Source organism: Adiantum capillus-veneris, chromosome 27 (genome assembly GCF_014529385.1).
Source record: "Adiantum capillus-veneris isolate H3 chromosome 27, ASM1452938v2, whole genome shotgun sequence".
Taxonomy (NCBI): Eukaryota; Viridiplantae; Streptophyta; class Polypodiopsida; order Polypodiales; family Pteridaceae; genus Adiantum; species Adiantum capillus-veneris.
The window spans coordinates 112,735,179-112,743,068 of NC_140957.1; positions in this window are offsets into that span (position 1 = coordinate 112,735,179).

Below are 7,890 nucleotides of genomic sequence, written 5' to 3' on the forward strand. Positions count from 1 at the left end.
ATAATGGAAAACCAGATCTAAGCCCGAAAACCAAGCAATAGGTGATGGTCAGTTTAGTAAGTCAAAACAGTTTCCCAAATCATAATACCGTAAAAATTTAGGTATCTACAACACCAGATCATTATCCATAAGTGGAGAGCAGGTTTAGAAGACCAAGAGTAGTGAAAAAAGGACCAGTATCCCTTGCTAAATATAGGGATTTTTGTATTTACAGTTTTATCAAACCTGGACCAGAGCAAAGCCAGGCATCCAGGCAATCAAGCAGAAGGTACCATTTATAGTAAGTCAGAGCAAGCAGCAAAAAACCAGAATTTATTTTATGGTAGCATCATCACTAGACGTAGTGAAATAAGTAAAGAACCAGATCTATGCCAGATATCCAAGCAACAAGAGAAGTTTAGAAGTTTTGTAAGTCACAACAAAAACTTTAGAGTCTGGCTATAACCAGTAAGACTAGATCAGATCATCAAGTATTAACTCCATTTTTTTCTTTTCTGTAATTTGAATGTATCATAAACAACTGCAACTATCAGAATTGGCAGCATAACCAGTATACCACATTCTAGTAACCATAGAACTGATGCCATTTTTATTTCAAGCAACCAAAAAACTATAGTGAGTGTATGTAATCACTACCAGGAAAAAAGAAACCCTCTATCGAATGTATAAACTCCATGGTAGCATAACCAGTATCACCATCAGGCATTCAGCCATCACCATCAGTATCAAAAAGACCGAACAATAACCATATGTATGACAGTTTTGATGCCCTTTTCCAGCACGGTAGCAAAAGATTAAGTATGTATGCAGCCAAAAAAAAAAAACTTTTACTGATGTGTGGAAAACTGTACCAAAAAATCCCAAATGAACAGATCTTCCAATAGTCTATATGTTTTTCTAAAATCCTGTTTATAATCAAACAACAGAGCACAACTTTTGTATTGAGATAAAAAACCTGTGAGAAGACGCAATCCCAAGCAATTCTCCAAGTTGCCAAGGGAGACCAAGCCTAAGTGAAGGGAAGAACCCCTCACCTTATATAGTGGAAGAGGCAGGGAAGATCTTCGAAAATAATCACTTGTGGCGGTGCCGCGGCAGCCTAACATCGGTTACTCATGAGTGTAAGAGGTTTTCTAGCTAAGACTCATTCAATAAGAGGGAGGCAAAGAATCTGTGGTAAGCAGCCATTCATTACGCGAGCCCATCAGAGCAAGGTCGTGCTGCACTGAGTGTCGCAACAGAGTGATAAAAACCTAATATAACCAATCAAATCCGAAGCCGCCCAGGTAAGAGGCCAAAGAATGGGTTTTAACTAAACTAGGTAAGAGATAAATTAGGGGGTTGCACCCACAAGGTAGCATGAGGGTTTTTGGATAGGAATTTATAATTTATGGTGGATAACTCTAATTCCCCCAATGTGATCCACATAAAAAGCTAACAGTTGTATAATAAAGTACACGGTAATCTTCCATAAGGCAGCAACTCAAGTTTCAACTCGAGTTCATGCAGTCGGATGTTATAGTGATTCAGAGCATAGTCAACAACTCCCTTCAGATGAGGTGCTAGAGAAACCACAACCCTATAGCAAAAGAAAGCAGTATTTTAAGTATGTAAAGCATAAGGTAAAATTCCCCTAAGGCATATTTGAGTGTAATAGGTTGGATGTCATATTTGTAGCCAGAAATAGAGATACAGGACATAATCCGAGCCCATACATGCTATCAAGGTCAGATGTTGTGACCAAGTGTGTGTGTGTGTGTGTGTGTGTGTGTGTGTGTGTGTGTGTGTGTGTGAGAGAGAGAGAGAGAGAGAGAGAGAGAAAGAGAGAGAGATAGTCGGATTTTGTGCGCATGTGTGTGTGGGAGAGAGGCACATTTTGTGCGCGTGTCAGGAAAGAGTTTTGAAGCCTACCTCGATGTGCATATGCAATGCGTAGAAGCGTGTCAACTGTTGCTCTATCAAGGGTCCCTCTGCGAAATGCGGCGATGGTGACATGCAACTCGCCTGCAACTCGGCGTGAAGAGGAACTCAATCTTTCAAGATAAAGTTTTGACCTAAATATTTAAATGCGATTATTTTTGCACTAACGCTATTACGTGTATGCCACGGAACATGCCGAGCTAGCATGACACTAACTCGTTGAGTTATGTGGATGCCGTGTACCTCCGCGAGCTACTTGCCACGCATAAGGACAAAAACTTGTCCACGTAAGTCGTCGAGTTATGTGGAAGGCTGACGTGTGTGCCACGACGACGTCAATGACTTTTCCAGGATGGAGCCATGTAACTCGTTGAGTTACGTGGCATGGCTACATGACATACTCGTCGTCATTGCCACATAAATCGTCGAGTTACATAGCATGCCTTTGTCGGCAACGCCACGTAACTCATCGAGTTACAGGGCATACCACGTGCACATGGACGTGGAAATAGCCTAACGGTGAGGTGGGAAGGCCACGTCACTAGGCGAGTTACGTGGATCCTTTTTCCAATAACTCGGCAAGTTCTTGGAACATTCCACACGTCGCAAGACCATGCTTCGGGAGTGAGGGTAACTTGACGAGTTAGCTATGCTGCAGATGCCATGCTTGGGTGTGGACTGCGGGAAGTGGGTACGCTCTATCTTGTAACCATGTAGATGCTCTCATGAGGAGCCTATCCTCAAAGCAGTTTTCACATTGCATGGAGATGATGGGTGTAGGGTGAAGCCACTTGGTTACTTCACGGTTGTAGAAAAGTATATACATAGGCCACTTGGGTGACGTTGGCCTTCAGGTGGGAGATTGTTAGGGTTCAAGCAGACACCCATCACACTGACCGTACTAAACTTATCTATTCTTCTGACCATATAGAACAATAAGGAGTAGTGAGGCATTCCAATCCTCACTAAGAGCTCCACTAACACTAAGAGCTCCACTAACACTAAGAGCTCCACTAACACTCTGTGTCTGTTCTTCTTCTCCCTCTCACTCCACACGCATCGTGCACACTCTGAGCACTCTCCACACGATAGATTTATGAAATTTCATCTTTGAGTGCTATGTTGTTGGTTTGGAGTGCCCCTAGATCTTGTAAGTGATCAAGGAAGGGAGTTTAAAAGTGTTAAAGAATTGGTGAAGAATTCAAAGATCGAGCATAGGTACTCCACTCCATACCATTCACAATGTAAGGGCTTGGTAGAGGCTTTCAATGGAGTGTTGCATAAGATTTTTTAAGACTCGTGGCAGAGCAAAGGATTTGGAAATATAGTTAGAGAGGTCATAATGAGCATGTAGAGTGACTCAAAAAACAGCCACTAGGTTTACTTATTTTCATTTGGTGTATGGTGAATAATGAATGAAAATGGAAAATGATGTATTTATTGCAGGTGACAGGTGACAGGTGGAAAATGCTAAAGAATATGCGAAAGGACATCACATTTCTATATATTTTATTATTCAAGTGCTCTTTATGAGCTATGGCCATTTATGTCCGTTCGATCAATATGTATTCACTTTGACCATTCAAGAAATCTATAAATAAATACGTGCAAGAGGAAAATGCTCACTCTTGCACGCGGGTAGATTGCACCCAGTGCTTGTGTCTTTCTTCTCTCGTCTCCTCTCCTCTCTTCTCTCTCGCCATGCCGGTGTAGCACTCGGCTCTAGGAGGTGCATCTGCACATGCTTTCTTACTCTCTCGCGCTCTCTATCTCTCTTTAATCGCGTACAATCTTGATTATGTGCTATGGGATTTGCAAGGTATGTCGATTTGTCTGTTTTGTGGATTGTAGCATGTTATGTTTGGTATTTTGTAGGGCCACCTCATCTCTCCGGTTGTAGCAGTGGTATTAGAGCTTATGGCTACGATCTTGGTGATGCGAGCCATCATAGACATGCATAATTAAAATTGCACATCAGACAACGGGTTTGATTATCAAATCTGCCACTACATAGACGGATAAGTGTAGTTTTGTTGTCTTAGAATTGTTGTATTTTATTTTATTTTTCCTTATCCTCATTCTCTGTCTTGATGTTACCATTCATCACAATTCTAAGGGACGTGGATGAAGGGATTCATCACTTGAGGCATTGTTATGAAATATTTCATAGTAGAGAGTGGATTAAATAGCATTTATAAAGTGATTAGGAGGAATTATTTTTGTTATTATCATTAACTCTTGATAATGTGCATAATAAGATGATTAATAATATTGACGCAATTGAAGAAGTGGGAATCTAAGTAAGAACAGAGCTTATTAATAAGAGATAAGAATAGAGGATTTTGGCATCATGGAACGTGCCCTAATAGACCTATAGGATTGGTTGCAGAAGGATGTGGAAATTAGGAGAGTCTGCTTGTTGTAACATTAGCCCCAAGAGAGCATATATGGTGAAAGTCGGCGAGAAATCTAATCTCGAAGGACTCATGAAAGGAAACTTGTAGGAGCAGAGCGGGCTTGAGAAGCTAGGCTTTCCACCAAAATTAGTGAATTAGAAGAAGAAGGAAAGGTGGGATCCGTGCACAAAGGAGCAGTAACCCCAAGGGAGTTCTCCTACTCAACCAAAATAAATAAATAAAAACTGCAAAGAAGAGCAGCCACACAGTATTCTCACGATGGTCAACATTATCTTTGCCATCGACTGCCGACTATGTTGTATGGACGTCGAGATCATGGCAGCGCAAAGAGCATAGTCAATAGGCACCAAGAGCGATAGGATGCAGCTACAGTATAACAAGGCATTGTCTACATGTTCAACTACCATATATAGTAATAGGAACAAACTCATGCCATTTGCGACAACCAAGATTTCCAGCGGACGCTTTCAAAAGGAAGAGCTCCTATGTTTTACTTGTACTATCTTATGAGTTATCAAATCAACAATCTCTATCATCATGGCTTGTACTTAAATTGTTTGGAGCTTCTACTGACACGATTTGCTATGAAACTATACTCCTATTTACATGAGCTCAGGTGATTTGGGAGAATGGTCAATGCGCTTACACACTTCAATTCACCAACCTATTCCAATTTGGTATCCAACAGGTAGTAATTTTTTATGCTTTGTTTAGTTCATTGGTCACATGCACACAAATTTGTCGATTTAGGCAGTGTGTAAATACTCATCCTGGTGTAGATTTGCCGATTCAGTTGTGCGTGCAAACCTGCTGGTTTAGGGGGCACGAGCGCAGATTCACCGATTTAGACAAAACACCAACAAAATATAGATTCACCGATTTAGACAACACACCAACAAAATACAGATTCACTATTTTGAACAATATTGAATGCAAATCTACCAATTTAGGTAGCATTAGTGAAGATTTGCCGATTTAGGCAGCACGTCTCATGGGTGTAGATTCGCCGGTTGAGGCAACACCAATCACAAAGTCATGCTCCAGTGGTTGGCCACCACTGTCCTTAGTATGATTTTGTTACCCGGGTACAAAACGAAAGATATAATTTGGATTTGGACTTATATTTTGGATTTGAAATTGGTATATGATGATTTTATGTCGCGACAATGTTTATGAAATGACTTGAGGTTATGAAAATTGATGATGAGTGTGACCAATGATATCCTGATTCATCAGGGTACGACATATACTGCTTATTCTCGTGCTATGGGACACTAGAATAGGTAATATGTGGATGACGATATGCATAAGCAACGGTGTTTAGTTCTTTTACTATGTTATATTTCTGACACATACTACTAACCACTGTTCTTGACAAGTATGGTTTGCAGATTCTTATCTTCGCAACTGAGGACAACTGCTTTCTAACGGAAAGGTATGTAACGAAAATGGAAAATGATTTATTTATTGTAGGTGACGTGAAAAAAGCTAAAGAATATGCGAAAGGAAATCACATTTATATATATTTTGTTATTCAAGTGCTCTTTATGAGTTATGGCCATTTATGTCCGGCCGACCAATATGTCTTCACTTTGAGCATTCAAGAAATCTGTAAATAAATACGTGCAAGAGGAAAATGCTCACTCTTGCATGGAGGGAGATTGCACGTAGTGCTTGTGTCTTTCTTCTCTCCTCTCCTCTCTTCTCGATCGTCGTGCCGGTGTAGCACTTCGCTCTAGGAGGTGCATCCGCACATGCTTTCATACTCTCTCGCGCTCTCTATCTCGTGTGCATTCTTGATTATGTGCTATGGGATTTTCTAGGGATAGTGAGTTGTCTGTTTTATGGATTGTAGCATGTTATGTTGGTATTTTGCAGGGCCACCTCGTCTCTCCGGTTGTAGAAAACAATGTGTGATGCCTGTCAATGTGATACTTCCCTCGTTGGAGTCTATTTTCAAGCACAATACATTTGATGAAGAACAAGCCAAAGATAAAGTAGTATATATGCATAGCTTGCTATTGGATAGAGAAAGTCTCATCAGATTTTATGAGGATATGAGCAAGAGGAAGGGCAAGTCATCCAATGAGAGGGTAAAGAACAAAGACTTGCAAAAAGACATGTTAGTGATGAGACAATAGTGCCTTGGACCATATGTTCCAAACAATATTCATGGTTCAATGGGACAATCCTTTTGTTGTGCGTGAGGTGTTCGATAATAGGAGCTATGAGCTCAAGCATTTGGATAAAAGAGTCAATGAGATTAAGGAATATGTAATGTAGCCAATGGTTGTACATGAAACACTTAAAAGTGTTCCATGCCTTTTGGGGGACCCATATGTGACAAATTTTTGTGCTATGCTGTGATGTGGGCTACCCCAATGCCTTTGGGAGATGTTTTTTGATACCATACATGTATATAATGCATCCTTGTACAAATTATATAAATGCGGTGAGTGCCACGTGTCTCTATGCACGAGTGATTTGCAAGTTGGGCATTCATAGTTTGCTCTTTTGTACATATGGGGCACTCAAAAATTCAATAAGGGATTTTAAAATGTGCAAAAATTTGAGTTTTTATCACTTTTTGATCGTGAATGACATGAGATTTTAATCCATGGAGGAGAAAGCCTGTGTTGGTGCAACCACGGTGGTTGGCTGGGTTTGAGAGGAGGTGCTCTTATGTGTGTGATGGTCCTATGGTTTGAGTTTAGGGCGCTTCTCTCCTTAAGATGGCCAAGAACACGAGTCTAGATCTTTTCACTTTCACCCCTCCATGTTGTTTGGCAATTGAAGCCACAAAACCTAAAACTCTCATGTGTGTGTGTGTGGCTACATAATTGAGAGCAGCTATGGTGTCTCTTCTTGTATATACGGAGGCAATCGAGATGGTGTGACACCATTGAGTTTACTGTTCAAAAATGCAGACTGGGTGATTTATATGATCCTTTTGCTTCCTTGAGTGTGTTTGATCGTATTGGGAGTTATGGAAAACTGTTTTCTTAGCCATGTTTTTTAAACGCAAACTAGTTAGACAACCGAGATTAATCTAGGGTATTCTTTGGTATTTATAACTAAAATCTCCAACTTTTGACTTTGAAAACCAAGGTTCTATCAACTTACAGTTAGGATTGTTCATTTTCAACTAGGAAATTTACACCATAAATCGGGATATGTGAGCATTGGTACAGAAGGAAGCCACTAGGAGCGAGTTGAGGGTAGGAATGGGTTGATTGTGCTAGGAGTTGAGAGAGTTGTGAGAATCCATCGTCTCACACTTATTGGAGTGAGGTTTTTTCTTCAACCTCTTCCTTTGTGAAGATTAGGGATGTTATAGAGGCCGCCCCCAAATCTTTCATGATGTCCCCTAGTGAACCCTTCAATATAGCCCTACGATGCATGGTGTGTGAAGTGGGACTAGTCTGTCTAGGAGGGTGATCCCCATTCGTCAACCCTTGGAGTTGATCTACTCCCCTGAATTTTTTAGGTCTTAAAGAAGTGTGCTTCTAGGTGGAAATATACAAGTCTACATCCTACATGTATTGTGAATAGA